General features: G+C 35.7%; 1 protein-coding gene across 6 annotated transcripts in view; it reads right to left on the bottom strand.

Moving 5' to 3' along the window:
• ZNF148 (zinc finger protein 148) overlaps window positions 1-18514 on the bottom strand; it is a 96400-nt gene that overhangs the window by 23117 nt on the left and 54769 nt on the right. The gene's annotated exons all lie outside the window — the stretch shown is intronic.

The raw sequence follows: 18514 nt of genomic DNA, 5'->3' as shown, positions 1-18514 counted from the left end.
CCAGAATAAAGAAGTGAAGTGATACTGAGGTTAAAAGCACAGAAAAAGGTTAAATTCCAAAAATCAATAAAATACTGGGGGATAAAAGGAGTATTCTAACTTCACAATGGGCTTTCTCTCAATTTACAAAAGATCAAGAAAACAACAAAATTCTAAAAGGTAATCACATCAAAAGAAAAGTAAGACAAACAATGAAACTTCAGTTATTTTTAAGCACAACACTTTTGACAATATTTTAGCCAATATTTTCCTGGCTTCTACAACAAACCATCACCAAATTTGTTTATGGAATTGGCATATGAGTTTAGGCTTCCTGCTATGTACAAGACATGATGCTAATTACACAATAAATATAGTACTACTACAAGAAACATTAAGATATCAACAATATTACCTATTTTCAGATGTCAGTTCCCACAGATATGAAGAGTTATCTGTCCCAAAAAAGATACAGTAAACCCTTGATTTTGCGGACCTCGATTTAACGGACTTTGGATTTAATGGACAAAATTTCCAGTCCATATGTCATATGTGAAAATTAACATTGTTAATGTTAAAATGCTTTTAACCAAGATTTGCTTATAATTAAATTAACAGGTTTTTTTTTATTAATTCACTGTTATTTTTAACAAATTTTAGCGAATAGGCCATATGTAAAAAAAAAACACTGTAGTAATTTCATCAACATAAACATTACATATCTACAACTACATCTACATATTTAAATCCAAGAGTCACAGCTCATAAACAATGTTCAACAAATGATTAGCATGTGATCACATCGCATCTTGCGCAGTAATTGGTTCTGTTATCTCTAGTGGCGTGACTTTCTGTAGCAGTTTTAGCTGGTGCCAGCTGATTCCCACATGCACTAAGCCACACCCCCCCCCAGCTGTATTCATTTGTTTATTCTCAGTGACTGGTCAATGCACGCATTTACTAGACCTATTCAGTATAAATTTAAAATTACTGTAATACACACAGAAAACTTTTCTGTGAAATTAAACTTTTCATACATAATTTTAATTATACAAATGTGTATATATAAGTAAAGACAGGTAAACTGATTTGTCAAATTTTTTAAATATGCATTTGGAAAATCTACTTTATTATAATGTACTTTTGGCTTTAACAGACACCCCCTGGCCCGAATTAGTCCCTTATATCGTGGTTTTACTGTGTAACCAGGGTTCTAAGGTCACTAATGTTAGTGTCAATTCTCATAAGGAATTGATGGTGCTCAGTCATCCACCCCTCACTGCTACATTTTCACTCTATTTTTGAAATGAAAACACAAGAATCTTAAAACTAAGAAACTTTCAACTCAACAAGCTATGAAATACATTAAAAATACCTGACCCTTGCACCATGTGAGGACACAACAAGAAGTCTGCATCCTATCATGCTGGCACCCTGATTTAGAACTTCCAACCTCCAGAACTGTGAGAAATATATTTATGCATTCATAAGCTTTAAAAAAAATCCTAATAATAATCCAGGAAGTAAAAATGTGCTAATGATTACATTTTTAAAAAATACACTAAAAAAGATGCAAAAGGTTATAAACATCTTACAGATTCAGAGTGTAAAGTTGGAAGACACAGCTGTGTGAAAGGGGCTCATGAGGAAAATGCAACATAAGCCAGGGATTTCAGACTAACAAAATAAGGAACTGAAAGCTTTCATAAATTCCTGGAATGTAGGCAGTATGAGAATCGCAAATCAAGGAGAACCTTGCAACAAAAATATGATGTAAATGATTATTCAGTTAATAATTCCATCAGGTTATAGAATAGTACTAGTGATCATTCTTTATGGCTTCTTTTGGTATCACTATTTGGAACATACAGTCATGTTACCATCTAAAGTGATAGGAACTAAAAGTGACATACTTGGGTTGGGTATGAGACAAGGTGAAATGATAGCAGACCATCTATAAGTATCTGTTGAACTGCTCTGTCCTATTTCGTAGTGGCACTAAAGTAGTTCCAACATTTCTGTAAGCTTATAAATTGCTAAGACACCATGAAAATGTAGCATGAGGCAAAAAGAAACAGGGGAACGGGAACTCTTTTTAGTAAAAGTATCAAGTGGAGTGTAAGGCAAATGCACAAATAAGTTCTGCAATTAGCAGTTACAAACCAAGGAAGAACCTTTATATGCAGTGAAAAAGATTAATATGTGTATCTGAACCTCCTACTTATTTCCACATATATGGAAAGTGACCATATTAGTACTTGCATTTTCAAATACAAGGCACACTTTTAACATTGTGAAAGCACAGACCCAAACCTAGAACTATCAATGGATCAAATCATTATGAATGTTAATATGCACAAAGCAAGTTACACTTTTAGAATGCTCCAATAAGCTATCACTCATAAATGGAATAAAGTAGTATCTTCTATATATAACATAATCAACTACACACTAAAGTATATGGTTCAGCCTAAGGTTTTTAGAAAAGATGTCAGTAAATCCAAAAACATAAAGTGATGGGTGTAATAATAAGACAGCTAGCAAAGTGAGTTACAAAAAGTCTGGAGAAACTTTAAGACTTCTTTGGCCCAAGGAAGACTATAGTAATCTATAAGAACATGAAAAATAAGCATAATGAAAAAGACAATAATTCATCCATAAGTTATCTACTCTTTTCTTGAGAACTATCTTTAAAAGAAAATCAAATTCTCAGTGTTACTTTTCACCTAAATAAACTGAAATATAATTAAACCAAGCACCTACACATGGGTTAATACTTGAAGATTGGTTTGCTGGACTTTTGAAACATATTTACTAAAGCATCATGAAAACCAATAAACTAGGTAGTATGGTAAATTTTTAAAAAAATAAAAATAGCCCTCGTCCGGTGTGGATCAGATGGTTGGAGCATCATCCCATACATATTGAACAGTCTTGGGTTCAATTCCCGGTTGAGCGTACAAAAGGCAACTGATTGATGTTTCTCACATCAATGTTTCTATCTCTCTTTCTCTCTCTCTTTCTCTAAAATCAATAAAAACATATTCTCAGGTGAAGATTTAAAAAAATAATAATTTTAAAAATAAAAACAAAAATAAAACCTCTAGTTTCTTCCCCAACACTTAAGTTTTTTACCTACTCCCATGTGAAACCTCATGCCTACGTTTGAGAGGTAAATTTCAATGCTGTTCTCACTACCAAACCAGAAATATCATTAATACTGTTAATCACCCTATCCATCCTTCTTTCATAAGATTTGACTAAACCCAGACATTTCTCCACCTAAAACTCTAGGACTCATTCACGGATTAAAGCTCCCTGTGGGTCTCCCACTATGAGACGAGGGGAGCTGTCAGGCATGTCATATCTACCCTCTACACTCATGTAACTTCTTCCTCGGCATCCTTAGAAAACTTAAAGTCCTACAGTGTCAATGTTTCCTTACCCCTTGCCATGGTCAAAGCTGGTTCTTTCTTGCTAGTTCTAAAATATACCTCATAATTATTCTGATATTTTCTCGTTTTTGAGCTTTCTTTCTCTTTATTTTCCCAACCTTACACATAAAATGGCCTCTCTATATGAAAATGTCCTTCCCTTGATTCTAAACACTAATAACTCAAGCCTAGAACACAGGATAATTCCTTCTTTTTCAAGACTTATTTCACTGTTTCTGGTTCAATAAAATAAAAAATAAACTGTGTTCGTTTGGAGGCCGGGTGAAAAAGGTGAAGGGATTAAGCAAAAAACAAAACAAAACTAAAAACCTCACAGACACAATAATATCATGATTATCAGAGGGACAAGGGTGTGGGGGGGATTTAGAAGAAAGTGAATTGGGGATAAATGGTGATGAAATGGGACTTGATTTGAGGTGGTGAACACACAACACAATATACAGATGATATATTACAGAACTGTGTACTTAAAACCTATATAATTTTATTAACCAATGTCACCCCAATAAATTCAATTTTAAAACTAGCCATACTTTTATATTTTATTAGTTCAGGTACCTATACATTATCTTGGTATCTGATAATATGATATTCTCTTTGGTATTTTCCATAACAGCTTTCACTCACCTATTCATTCAACAGTTATTAAATGCCTAATATGTGCTAAATTCAGTCTAAGATAATACAGCAAAAGTTTTAAATTTACTGAGATTCTAATATGTGTAGAGCATAATTCTAGATATTAGAACACATTCTAAATATAAGGTCTGGCCCAGCCAGTGTGGCTCAGTAATTGAGTGTCAATCCATGAACCAGGAGGTCACAGTTTCATTCCTGGTCAGGGCACATGCCCAGGTTTCGGGCTCAATCCCCAGTAGGGGAATGCAGGAGGCAGTTGATCAATGACTCTCTCTCATCATTGATATTTCTATCCCTCTCTCCCTCTCCCTTCCTCTCTGAAATCAATAAAAACCTATTTTTTAAAATAATAAATAAAAGGTTTCCATCAACAAAATGAAAAGACAACCTATTGAATAGAAACAGATATTCACCAATGATACATCCAATAAGAGACTAATACCCCTTATTTTTAAAGACCGTATTTATAAAGAACTCATACAACTCGACACCCCCCCCCCCAAAGAAACAATGCAATTAAAAAGTGGGCAGAGGACACGAATAGACACTTCTCCAAAGAGGACATTCAGATGGCCAACAGACATATGAAAACATGCTCAGCATCACTAATCATCAAAGAAATGCAAATGAAAACCACAATGAGATATCACCTCACACCTGACAGAACAGCTATCATCAACAAACCAACACATGACAAGTGTTGGCAAAGATGTGGAGAAAAGGGAACCCCCATGCACTGTTGGTGGGAATGTAGATTGGTGCAGCCACCATGAAAAAACAGGATGGAGAGGGTCCTCAAAAAGTTAAAACTGCCTTATGACCCAGAGATTCCACTTCTGAGTATATATCCGAAAAAACCCAAAACACTAATTTGAAAGGATATATGCACCCCTATGTTCACTGCAGCATTATTTATAAAAGCCAAGATATGGAAGCAACCCTAGTACCCATCAACAGACGCATGGATACAAAAGTAGTGGTACATATATACAATGGAATATTACTCAGCTATAAAAAAGAATAAAATCTTACAATTTGTGACAGCATGGATGGGCCTAGAGAATATTACGCTAAGTGAAATAAGTGAAAGACAAATACTATATTATTTCACTTATATGTGGACTCTAAAGAACAAAATAAAGGAACAAACAAAACAGACTTACAGATACAGAGAACAGACTGATGGTTGCCCATGGGGAGGGGAATTAGGAAGCTGGGTAAAAAGGTGAAAGGATTAAGAAGTAAAGATTGGCAGTTACAAAATAATCAATGGGGATGTAAAGCACAGCATAGGGAATATAGTGAATAATATTGTAATAACTACATATGGTACCAGGTGGGTACTTGAAATACCAGGGGATCACTTGTAAAGTATATGATTGTCTAATACTACACTGTACACCTGAAACTAATACAAAATGATAGTGAATGAAAAATAAAATTTAAAATAAATAAATAAATGGTCTCCTTTTCAAATGTCTTAAAATGTAGATGGGGAATTTTAATGTATTACCCAAAAAAAATAAACTAATTCAAGACAACACATGTTGGGCTCAACCTAAATAAATGGAACAGAGAGTAAGGGCAGAAATAAAAGTGAGAGATTAATGAATTTGACATAACTGCAAAAGGCTTCATAGATGAAGCACAAGACTTAAGCAGAACTGCAAGTTTATCACATAAATCCATTTATTTTTTTCTTCCAAACATGCTACTCTCCTTCACTTCTTTCTTCCAGACTGTGTTAAAAAGTGACGCAATAAATGTACATATAACCTAAAATAAATGTTGCCAGTATGCAATGAATAAATATTTGATTTGGTTTGCTAATTTTGGTCTACCTAACTCCCAAATAAGAAGGTGACTCCTGAGAATGAATCGTTCTGAACTTGTCCTCTTTGTTCTCAGTTTCCTACACATCCATATCCAGCAGCATCCAATTCATTCCAACTAACCTTATCAGCCTTGCTGTTTTAGGGCATTATCATGTTCCCAATATGTTCTTCCACAAATAAACTAATATAAAACTGTTTTCTTGTCATTTCCCCAATGAGGGATCTACCATAACTCCTTCCCTATGATATCAATTCTATTCTCCTAGCTCAGCTTTCAAGATTCTTTATGATGTACTTTACTGAAAAGACCTAATACACTTGACAGAAGTATCTGTCCTTAACCAACTCTCCTCTCCTTTCAATTTTCAATTTTAATTTTTGGTATTCTCATTCCTCTTCTGGTCCCTGTTTGAGCAAAAAGAAGGTATGATTCCATTCCTGCCCATCTCCGAGGCTCTGCTGCTTCAACTGTCTCTAAAATAATTTTTTACTCAACCAGCGACTTCTCTACCTAAAAGCACACTTAAACTTCCCCCATAAAATAAATTCTCGTAGACCAAAATTCTTCTAACAACTTCCTTCTTCTTACTGACAAATTTTCAGAAAGAATTATCTAGAGTAAGCATATAGACAAAAAAACTGCTCCCAAATTTAGAGAAACAGTTATTCTGAGAGTAATAAAGCACTACATAGCCAAACAAAAAGGATGTGTTTAACTATCACTAGAAGGAATTTGTTTCACAATATTACCTAGGAAACAAGTTGAATCAATGTGACCACAAATATAACAAGTGTTAAAATGTAAAAAAAAAGATACAACACAATTAACTGAACTACAAACATACTCTCTAAAGAAAGAATGTTAGCAATATTTGGGAGTATTCATGGAGTCCAGAGAAAAAGAAATTTAAGACCAAGCAAATGGGGGGGGGGGGGGGGGGGGGGGGGGGGGTGTGTGTGTGTGTGTGTGTGTGTGTGTGTGTGTGTGTGTGTGTGTGTGTGTGTGTGTGTGTGTGTGTGTGTGTGTGTGTGTGTGTGTGTGTGTGTGTGTGTGTGTGTGTGTGTGTGTGTGTGTGTGTGTGTGTGTGTGTGTGTGTGTGTGTGTGTGTGTGTGTGTGTGTGTGTGTGTGTGTGTGTGTGTGTCTGTGTGTGTTTCCAGAATGGTTTTGGCAAGAACAGTTAGATGTAACCAGCCAACAGGAAGATTTCTGATTCAAAGCTCACCAAGCCACAGAACACAGCAGGGAGGGGCAGCAGCAGACTGACGGACAGACCTTTGTGTGAATCGTGAACCATAACCCTCCCTTCCGTCTAACCTATAATTGCATGCAAAATTTTGAAAGGCGCTACATTTGTCAGGGTTTGAGAAAGTCCACAGCTACCTTTCAATATCGAAAAGGTTCAGGGATCTACAGTTCACAAAAACACTCTAGTCTACTGCCCTATGACATTTCTCACTATAAATTTGCACTTGGCTTGCTATATCGGCATCTTATAATTTAGATAACTGGCAGATAAAATAGACAAAGTGATCAAGTTATCCTACCTGAAATAATGCTGCCCATCCCAATCCTACCCATCCTACCTGGAAATGTGATTCTTTCAATTTCATAACATCATGATTTAAGTTCTCTTCTGTTCCTCATGGCAGTAGTTCTAGACCCATCCCTCTAGAACATATGACCCTTTATTTTGTAAGAGTTTCAGTAAATCTGTACCAGTGGTTCTCAAAGTGTGGTCCAGGGACTCCTGAAGGTCCCTGACACACTTTCAGGTGGTCCACAAGATCAAAAAAGACTTTCATCGTAATACCTGTTTTTTTCACTCTCCTCTCATAAGTATACAGTGGCATTATCCAGACGCTAACTAGCATGTGCTGTCACCACAGGTGGAATGAATTAGCAAGTTTGAGAAACCAGTTACCTTTTAATAAGCCAGACAATAAAAAGATTTGTAAAATTGTAAAACAAATTCTAAATTTTGTTTTAGAAAATAGGGTTTTCACTAAAAATATGTTAACTAAGGAGACCTGCTGTTTATAAATTAAGTAAAATTTTAAATTTCTCAGTTTTAATTTCTAAAATAGTAAATATTGATATATAAACAACATAAGCAAGAACTGTTAGGAATTTTAAGTATTTTTCAAGAGTAAAGGAAACTGCCCGGCTGGGCGTGGCTCAGCGGTTGAGCATCGACCTAGGATCCAGGAGATCAGAGTTCAATTCCTGGTCAGGGCACATGCCCGGATTGCGGGCCAGGCAGTTGATCAATGACTCTCTCATCATTGATGTTTCTATCTCTCTCTCTCCCCCTCCTTTCCTCTCTCTGAAATCAATAAAGATATGTTTAAAAAATAAAATAAAATAAATAAAAATAAATAAAGAGTAAAGAAAACCAGAAATTTGGAGAACCACTGATCTAGATACTTAACTATATTCTGCATTCCCTGCCTCATCTCCACTCAATCTCTTTTAATACAGATGCCTGGGCCCCAGCAACATAATGAAATTACTATAGATGTGTGTGCATGTGTGGGTTAGAAGACATACATGTATTTTCTAGTTGTACCTGCTAAGATCACCGAGGAACAATGACATCCAACACATCTAGCACCCAGAACTTACTTTCTAAATACCATGATTCAAATAAAAGAACTGGGGCTCCTTAAAGTGACTGACTTCAGAGCTGGTGCAGGGGAAAATATAAGATGTCCCTGGAACACCTTGCGGAGCCAGAAGTGAAAACGCCTGAAAAAGGATCAGCACATGTCAAAGGACACAAAGCCAATCTGAAAGAGCTCCTAATGGGCAAGGCTGGGACAATCTGAGCCACAAGATAAATGATGACAGTATTGGGTTATAATCATAGAAAACAATGAACAGCCATACTGATATAAGTTGAAAAAAATAATAAATGGGAGAAACAGACAGCTACAACAAAATATAGAAGAAATGAGGAAAATGAAAAATCACAATTAGGCAAACACATTAATTAACAACAGCCAGTAGGGTCCACTGATGGATGCTAAAATCAGTAGGTAAAAATTTGAGGTAAAATAGGATATTTAAACAGATTCAAAGTATCTCCTCCAAGATATCTGTCAATTACAAAGGGAAAACTAGTGACTTTACAGCGGGGAAAACTGGCCAATATCACCTTAACAAAGAATCATGATTAATATCACTAGTAATAAGACATATCCACTTTTTGTACTCCCTAATATGAGGCACTGACAACACAACATCACTTCTGTGGGACTGTCAAAAAATGCAGAGCCTCAAGCTAATCATGAGAAAACATCAGACAAACTCAAACTGAGGAATTCTAAAAAATAACTGACTAATATTCATCAAGTGTCATGGTCATAAAAGATAAGGAAAGACTGAGCAACTGCCACAGGATAAAGGAGACTTATGAAGATACAATAACTAAACGCTATATGGGATTCTGAACTGAATCCTGGAACAGGAAAGAACATTAGGAAGAAAACAAATATAAATAAGGTCTGTAAAACTACTAGTGAATAGCATTTTATCAACATTAAGTTCCTGGTTTTGATAACAATACTATGGTTGAAGAAGCTTTGATATTAGAGAAAGCTGGGTGACGGGTTTATGTGAGCTCTGTACTACTTTGATTTTTTTCTAGCTACAAAAATATTTAATATTCAAAACTTATCAAATTGCATACATTAAATATGTGCAGATTTTTGTGTTCAATAATACCTCAATAAAGCTGTTTTTAAAAATATTCAACATTTATATGGTATTCTACAAATCTGTGATTCCTCCTCCTCAGCAAAATAAACTAAGACTTACCTAACATTTACTATGTGCTAGGCACTGTCCTAGGTGCTAGGGGACACTGTTTGGGGAATTGGGGGGTGAGGTGCGTATACTCTAGACTATACTCTATTGCATTTAATCCTACAATAACACTATGAGGTTAGTTCTTTACATCCCATCCTCAAAATGAGAAAACTAAGGCTCACAAAGGTTAGGTTGCTTATCTAAAATTCCATTAAGAGGGAAAACCAAAATTTAAACATATCTTCCAAATCTAGCAACTCAGATCCTGACTACTGTGATCTGTGAATTACGTTTTATCCTTATGTTACCAATAAGAATACCAATAAGAAAACTAAAACTTCAGGGAGTTAAGTGTCTTACCCAAGCTGTTAAGTTTCAAAACTAGGACTTAACCAAGATCTTAGATCACTTAATCCAGTGTTATTTCCATTACTGTAACTGCTTCTTAATAAATATAAATTACTCAAACTTATTTTAAAATGATTTTTGCATGAACATATTTTATTTTTCCATATATGAACTATAGTTTGGTTACTGCCAGAATGTGCAAAGAATTTTTTAGTGGTTCTATAACAGGTACTACTAAAGGAAAAAAATAATAATTTAAAAAATAACAAGTACACAAAATGCCAAAATATTTACATGAAGCACAAGATCTGAGTTTTAATCCCACCTTTTCCAATTACTATGTAGGTGAACTTGGCTTCCAGAAGTAATACAGCAAAGCAAGAAAAGCATAAGTTGGAGTTAAAGGAAACACAATCTAATTCCAAACAGTAATATTAGCAGTGAGGCTGATCAATTAAATTTTAATCATTTGAAACTTTTTCCACCTGTAAAATGGAGGAAATAATCCTCATGAAATTTCTGTAGAGTTAAAAGAGATTACATACATAAAGCATCAACTATAGCCCACAGCAATATATGGTAGGTTCTTGATGCCACTTATTATCATAATCATTTCCTCATCTATTAATTAGTGACAGTAGTAATATCCAACTCATACACATCAAAATATCAAATGAGATTACATAAAGAGCACCTAGAAAACTTTGAAATTCTACACAAATATTTATGGTTATTATTATACAATTACAGATGAGTAATTCCTTAGATACAAAGAGGGTTACCAATTTCTATAAAACATCACTTAAATATTCTATTACCTAAAACTCAAAACTGCTAAAAATAATCTTTCCTTTCACATCAATTATGGATTATCCATAAATATGGAATATCAAGCAGACATTTAAGAAGTATGTATTAGAAGAATAAGGAGTTCACAAAAAGTTCAAAATATGTGGGTAAGTAAAAAGAGTGGATAAAAAGCAACATGATGATATGCACGGTGTGCAAATCAAAGAAAACCAATTATACCAAAGTGTTAGGAGTAACTATATTTAGTGGTAGGAATATAATAGGGTATTTATTCTGGAAATATGTACACCTATGACCTACACATGAGTTTTCATAGTACCTTTATTTGTAATAGCCAAAATGTGGAAACAACTAAAATGTCCTTTAATAACTGAATGGTTAAAGTGTGGTTCATCCATACCATGGAATACCACTTTGTAATAAAAAAGAACAAATTCTTGATAAGCACAACTCAGGTGGTTCTCAAGGGAATTATGTTAAGTGAAAAATGTCAACCTCAAATGACATAACATTCTCAAAATGACTAAGTTATAGAAATGAAAAATTAGGGATAGGACAGCCAGGGGTAAGGAATGGTGCAGGGGGAAAATGGTGTGACTACAAAGGAAAAGCACAAGGAAGACCTTTTGTGCTGATGTATTAGTTCTGTATCTTGACTGTGGTTACACATACCCACCTATATTATATATATATAGAACACTAGATATTGTAGCAATGTCAATTTCCTTATTCTGAGACTGTACTATAGTTACCTAAGTAACCACTGAGGGAAAATAAGAGTACATGGGATATCTCTATAGTATTTCTACAACTTCCTATGAATCTGTGTAATTTCAAACTTAAGTTTAAAAGCAGTAAAAGTAAGTCACGCCCCTTCCCTTCTTGGCCCTCCTAAACCACTTACTCTTTGTGGACCACTCACTCCTAAAGCCATAAGCTAGAGCAGAACATGGTATTAGATCCCAGGCAAGATAAACAGGGCATCTGCATGGCAGGGCTGCCCAAAGCAGGTTCTCCACATTCAAGGGCAACTCAGCATGAGGTGCTGGAGCCCAAACAGCATAAGTAAGGATCTATGCTGTGAAGGAAGGTCAGCCTGGAGCAAGGTTCAGAAGCTAGGTGGGGTGTAGAAGGTATCAAAAGATAGGTGTGGACGAGCACAGTGTATAAAGAGGGCAGGCTCCATGTGGTGATGAAACTCAATACAAGTTGTTAAAGCATATGCAAGGAGAGAAAGGCATCTATACAGAAGACCCGGAGTGGCATGCTCTGCCATGGAGTATAGGAGCCTGGGTAGAGTGAAGAGGGAATCTGCACAGGAAGGGAGGTAGTATAGCAGGAAAAATAAGTAAATATATTAAGGATATCAAAAGCCAGGTTTCTCACTGTTTATAAGAAGGAAGTCATAAAATACAGACACGAGAAACCTAAAATATACTCTGTGTAATGGACTCTAACTGGAGATATCAGTGTGAACTCACGGTTTTCAATACTAATAGATAGATATGGAGATAATTATATAAGTAAATGGGTGCACATATATACATACAGACGTATATAATTACATACATACATATTTTCTCTGGCTTTGTCCACTGAGAGGACTGGGAGCAGCTATACCACAACAGCAATAAGCAGCACATTAAGAACCCAGATCTTGACTTCTAAATACCATTCTCTACTAAAATGAACTAAAGGTACTCAGAGAAATGACTGATTCCAGGGCTGAGGCAGGAAAAATACAAGATAAGCCAGGAAAAATAAAGATAAGCCTAGAACACCCTGTGACAGAAGGCAAGGTGCTCAAAGATTGATGGAACATGTCAAAGAACATAGAAGCCCACTTTAAGAGGCTCCAACTGGACAAATCTCCAACCAAGCATTAAAATAATCATATAATAGATTTTAACCCAGTGAATAAAAAACTCCTAAGTCCATGTTGATACAAATAAATGAATAAATTAAAAGTGTGATGAGAAATGAGATTAACTTTACAGTGGGAAAACCTGGCAGACATCATTTTAATCAACTGATCAAAGTGAACCATCATCAGAACAGGGAAAATAAAAATCAAGTGCCACATGTCAGAATGCAGTGGGGAGAGAACACAGCACCACTTTTTGCGATATGCCTGCCAAAGGTAATAACTTAAATCTCATTAAAAGGAAAAAAAATCAGATAAACCCAAACTAAGAAGTACTTTATAAAATAGAGGGTTGGTAATTTTCAAGTATTATAATCATAAAAAAGTAACCCAGACTAAAGAAAACTAAAGACATGACAATGAATGCAACATACAAATTTGAACTGGGTCTTTCTGCAAACACATTTTAATTGTTGGAAAACAAGTAAGGATATAAAAGACTTGAAGAACACAACTAACCAATGTGACCTAATTGACATTTACAAAATAACCCACCCAAGGACAGCCAGAATGCACATTCTTTTCAAGTGAATAAAGAATATTCATCAACTAATTAAATGGTGGGCGCTAACACAAGTCTCAACAAATTTAAAAAGACTGAAATTATACAATGTACAGTTCTCTGAATGCAATGATTAAATATCAATGGCAAAAAGATATCTGTAACTTTTCAAAATATTAAGAAATTGAACAAAGCACTTCTAATCAATTCATGGGTCAAAAAGAAATCAAAAGGAAGGTAAGAAGTTTAGAACTTCAAACGCTTACATTAAAAATGAAGTCTAAGAATCATCTAACCTTCCACTTCAAAAAGCTAGGAAAAGACCAAATTTTTTAAAAAGTAAGTAGAAGGAAGAAACTAACAGAATGAAGACGAAAGTTAAAATAAACAACAGTAAATAATCAATAAAACCAAAACCTGATTCTTTGAAGATATCAGTAAAATTGATAAATCTCTTCGCAGACTAAGGAAGAAAAAAATTAATTACCACTATCAGGAATGAGAAAGAAGAAATCATAGATCTGTCCTTTAGGCTATAAAAAATAAAAAAATATTATTTACAACTCTGTTCAACTAAACAGTTAAAACAAAATGGACAAACTCCTTGAAAAATACAACTTATTAAAAATGGTTCAAGAAAAAATTTTAAAGTCTGAGTAGCTTTATATGTGTTTTAAAAATTGGATTTGTAATTAAAAACTTTCAAAAGAAAACTAATATCCCTCATAAACATACACAGTAATTTCTTTTAAAAAATTAGTAAACTGAATCTAACAACATATAAAAATGATGATACATCATGACCCAAATCGGTTAATCCCAGGAATGCAAGGTTGATTTAATTTTGAAAATCAATGTAATTCCCTATTTTAAGATAATAAGGAGAAAAAACTGTAAGATTATCTAATAGATGGAGAAAAAGCATTTGATAAAGTTTTACATCCATTCATTTTTACAAAGAATTTCTAGCAAACTAGAAAGAAAACTTCTTCAACCTAATAAAGTCATCTATAAAAAAACCTAGAGCTAAAATACTTCTTAAAAAATAATTCTTAATGATAAAAAACTGAATGCAGCCCCCTAAAGATGAGAAACAAGGCAAAGATGTCTTCTCTTACCACTTTTATTCAACATTGTACTGGAGGGTATGGTCAGTGCAATAAGGAAGGAAAAAGTAAGACACACAGATTGGAAAGGAAGATGTAAAATGTATAAACAATATAATCAGACAATATGACTGTGAATAAACCTAAATAACTGCTAGAACTATTAACTACATGTAACAAGGTCATAGAATACACAGTCAATATAAAAAGATTTCTACATACTAGTCCTGAACAATTAGACATAAAAATTTTTTTAAATGCCACTTAAATAATTGTTTCCAAAAAATAAAATAGCACTTAAGGGTAAATATAAGAAAATATGTCCAGTAACTTTACAGTGAAAACTTAAAAAACAATGCTAAGATAAGTTAAAGAAAACCTAAATAAATGTGGCAATATACCACGTTCATGGATTGGAAGCCAGTATTGTTTAAATGTTGGTTTCCATCAAGTCGAGAAACTGAAAGGCTGATTCTATATTTTTATATGAAAATGCAAACAACCTAGAATAGTCACAACTGTCTTGCAAAATAACAACAAAATCAGAGGACTACACTACCTAATTTTTATATTTACTATAAAAGATAGAGCAATCAAGATATGTAATGCTGATGCAAAGATAGACATCAGATCAATAAAACAAAATGAAAACACAAGAGAAATGGTTAATTTCAACAAAAATATACAAGAAAAAGAGTTGTTCAAAAATGTTACAGCAGCTTTATTCATAAAGTTTGAAAACTAACAATCATATAAAGGAAAATAAACAAAATTTAGGATAAAACAACAGAATACTAATCAACAATTAAAAGAAATAAAGTATTTGCTGATACACTTAACCAACATGGATAAACTGCAAAAACATTATGCTCAGCAAAAGCGAGACAAAAGAGTTACATGATTCTATTTTCATGAAGTTCTCAAAGGACAACTCTAATCTACTGGAGTGGGGGGGGGGAGCATCAAACAACTGCTGTATAAGGGATTAACTAGGAAAAAACACAAAGAAATCTTCTAAGATGATGGAAATATTCTATATCTTTATGGGCTATGGGTTATACAAGTTTAAGCAGTTGTCAAAACTTAGCATCTGAGAGCATTCCACTTTAAACTTTCCCTCAGTTGAAAAAAAATAGTATTTTCACTCAAAAAATATTTAATTGCTTACAGCAGCCCAGGTACTGACAACACAAAGTTAAAAGACAGGCTCCAGAAAAGAGACCTCCTGAGAAGTGAAAAATGGTATATTGCCAAAAAATAGTACAGGTACATACAACATGTACAGAAGCAATAGAAAAAATAATAGTGGACCTGGACAATTAAAGTAATTTGATATGCTTGAAGGACGAAGTGAGGAGACGGGCTTGAATTATTGTCTAAGAAGCCAGATAAGATGAGAAGAGATCTGACTTGAAGGCTCTTTCAGCCCATGCAAAAGGGTACATTTTAGCTGTTTGGCAACAAGGAACCTCTGAAGAAGTTTGAGTAGAGGAGTGAGAAGTAAAAGTCTCATTTTGGAACGATCAGTATAGAAGCTATATAGTTTGGACAAGGCTCAGTCAGGCTACAGTCAATCCAATAAAAAGGCTACTGTAATGTGTAGACTACTTCATCCTAATACAGCAGAACACACATTCTTCTCAAGCTCACATAGAGCATTCACCACAATCAGGGTCATAAAACACCTTAACAAATTTAAAATAGAAAATATGCCAAATATGCTCTCAAGGCACAATGGAATTAAACTAGAAATCAATAACAGAAAAACAGCTGGAAGATCCCAAAACACTTGGGAGATTAAACAACATATTTCTAAAAAAAACCGCAGCACAGGGTGTGGGCCCGCGGCGGAGTCTCTGGGATTTAGCCCCGATATGCCTACGTCTCAAATAAAAATCTCAGGAGACGATTTTATGAATTTGACCTCAAAGGCAAGGAAAGCAGAAGCAAAATTAAACAAACAGCGCTACATCAAACTAAAAAGCTTCTGCACAGCAAACAAAACTGTAAAAAACAAAAAGGCAATCAACTGAATGGGAGAAGACATTTGTGAACACCACCTCCCAATAGGGGGTTAATATCCACAATATACAAAGCACTTATACAACTCAACAATGACAACCAGCCAACAAAAAGGCAACCATTTACAGACAACAGCTCCAACAAGGGGTTAATAGACAAAATATAGAAAGAATTCAGATCTGAAGGGTGTGCCAAGAAAGCTAGCAAAGGAAAGCAGTGACTAGAAGTCTAACATGAAGTCCTGTGGGAATTTTCTATCTGACGATAGTATTGGGATGGAGAATCCAGCAGTAGTTAACAATCTGCTATCAGTAGTTTTAAACATGGTTCAAGATTTCTCTGAGCTGGGAAACTTACTAAGATGGTGGTGTAGGTAACAGCTGTACCCGTCGCCTCCCACAACCACATCAAAATTACAACTAAAATACAGAACAACCATCACTCAGAACCTCCTGAAATCTAGCTTAACAGAAGCCCTACAACCAGGGAACTGAGGAAGCAATGAGACCGGTAGGAGGGGCGGAGGGGCGGAGGGGCGGGCAGATCAGGGCTGAATCCCGGAGACTCCGCCGCAGGCCCACACCCTGTACCGCGGTTGAAACCCAGAAGGAACATCTCAGTGGTGGGGGTTTCCCAGAGGAGTGAGGGGTCCCAGCCCCACATCGGACCCCCAGCCCAGGGCTCCAGGGCCGGGAAGAGAAGTCCCCACACCTTCAGGCTGTAAAAACCAGCGGGGACTGTCACTGAGGGACACAGAAGCAGCAGGAGTCCCAGGTTGTTCTCTTAAAGGGCCCGCACACGGACTCACTCAGAAACATGCTCCCTCTGAGCTCCAGTGCTGGGAAGCAGCTTGAAAGTAACCTGGGACATTTGGGGAGGAACTAACTTGCCTGAAATCAGGGCCAGAGGTGGAGGGGCAGCCTTCTCCCAGACAGAAGAGCTGACAGAGGCCACTGCTCCTTTGGCAAACCCTCCCCACACAGAGGGGGTCTGGGGGTCAGTTCCTCCCAGTGAACCCAATAGCAACCAAGGCTCAACTACAACAGGACAGCCCACACAGGGGAGCACCTAGAAAGCCCAGCTCAGGTGACTGGGGAGGCTGAGTCACTGGACCCTACAGGACACCTACTACACAAAGCCACTCTACAAATTCCAGGAGACATAGCAGCTCTACCTAATACATAGAAACAAACACCTGGAAGCAGCCATAATGTGGAGGCAAAGAAACATGTCAAAAAGGAAACAAAAGAAGAAATCTCCAGAAAAGGAACTAAATGAAATAGAACCAAGCAAGCTAGTAGATACAGAGTTCAGAATTATGGTTATAAGGATGCTCAAGGATATTAGTAAGACTATTACAAAAACAAGTGAGACCATCGATGACATAATAAAGTACCAATCAGAAATGAAGGCTACAGGAACTGAAATGAATAATAATTTACAGGGAATCAACAGTAGAGCAGAGGACGCTGAGAATCAAATCAGCAATTTGGAACATGAGGAAACAAAAACCACCCAATCAGAAGAGCAAAAAGAAAAAAGAATCCAGAAATATGAAAATAGTATAAGGAGCCTCTGGGACAACTTCAAGAGGCCCAACATTCGTATTATTGAGTGCCAGAAGGAGAAGAGAGCAAGAAATTGAAAACCTATTTAAAAAAATTATGACAGAAAACTTCCCCTACCTGGGGAAAGAAATCGACTTACAAGTCCAGGAAGCACAGAGGTTCCCAAACAAGAGGAACTCAAAGAGGCCCACAGCAAGATGCACCATAATTAAAATGCCAAAAGTTAAAGACAAAGAGAGAATCTTAAAAGCAGCAAGAGAAAAGCAATTAGTTACCTACAAGGGAGCACCCATATGACTGTCAGCTGATTTCTCAACAGAAACTTTGCAGGCCAGAAGGGAGTGGCAAGAAATATTCAAAGTGATGATAAACAAGGACATACAACCAAGATTGCTCTACCCAGCAAAGCTGTCACTTAGAAGTGAAGGTCAGATAAAGAGCTTCTCACACAAGGAAAAGCTAAAGGAGTTCATCACCACCAGACCAGTACTACATGAAATGTTGAAGGGTCTTCTTT

This window comes from Miniopterus schreibersii, assembly GCF_964146895.1.
Source record: "Miniopterus schreibersii genome assembly, chromosome: 5".
Taxonomy (NCBI): Eukaryota; Metazoa; Chordata; class Mammalia; order Chiroptera; family Miniopteridae; genus Miniopterus; species Miniopterus schreibersii.
Note: the sequence above shows the minus strand (reverse complement) of the source record. Positions and strands in the feature narration are given on the sequence as shown.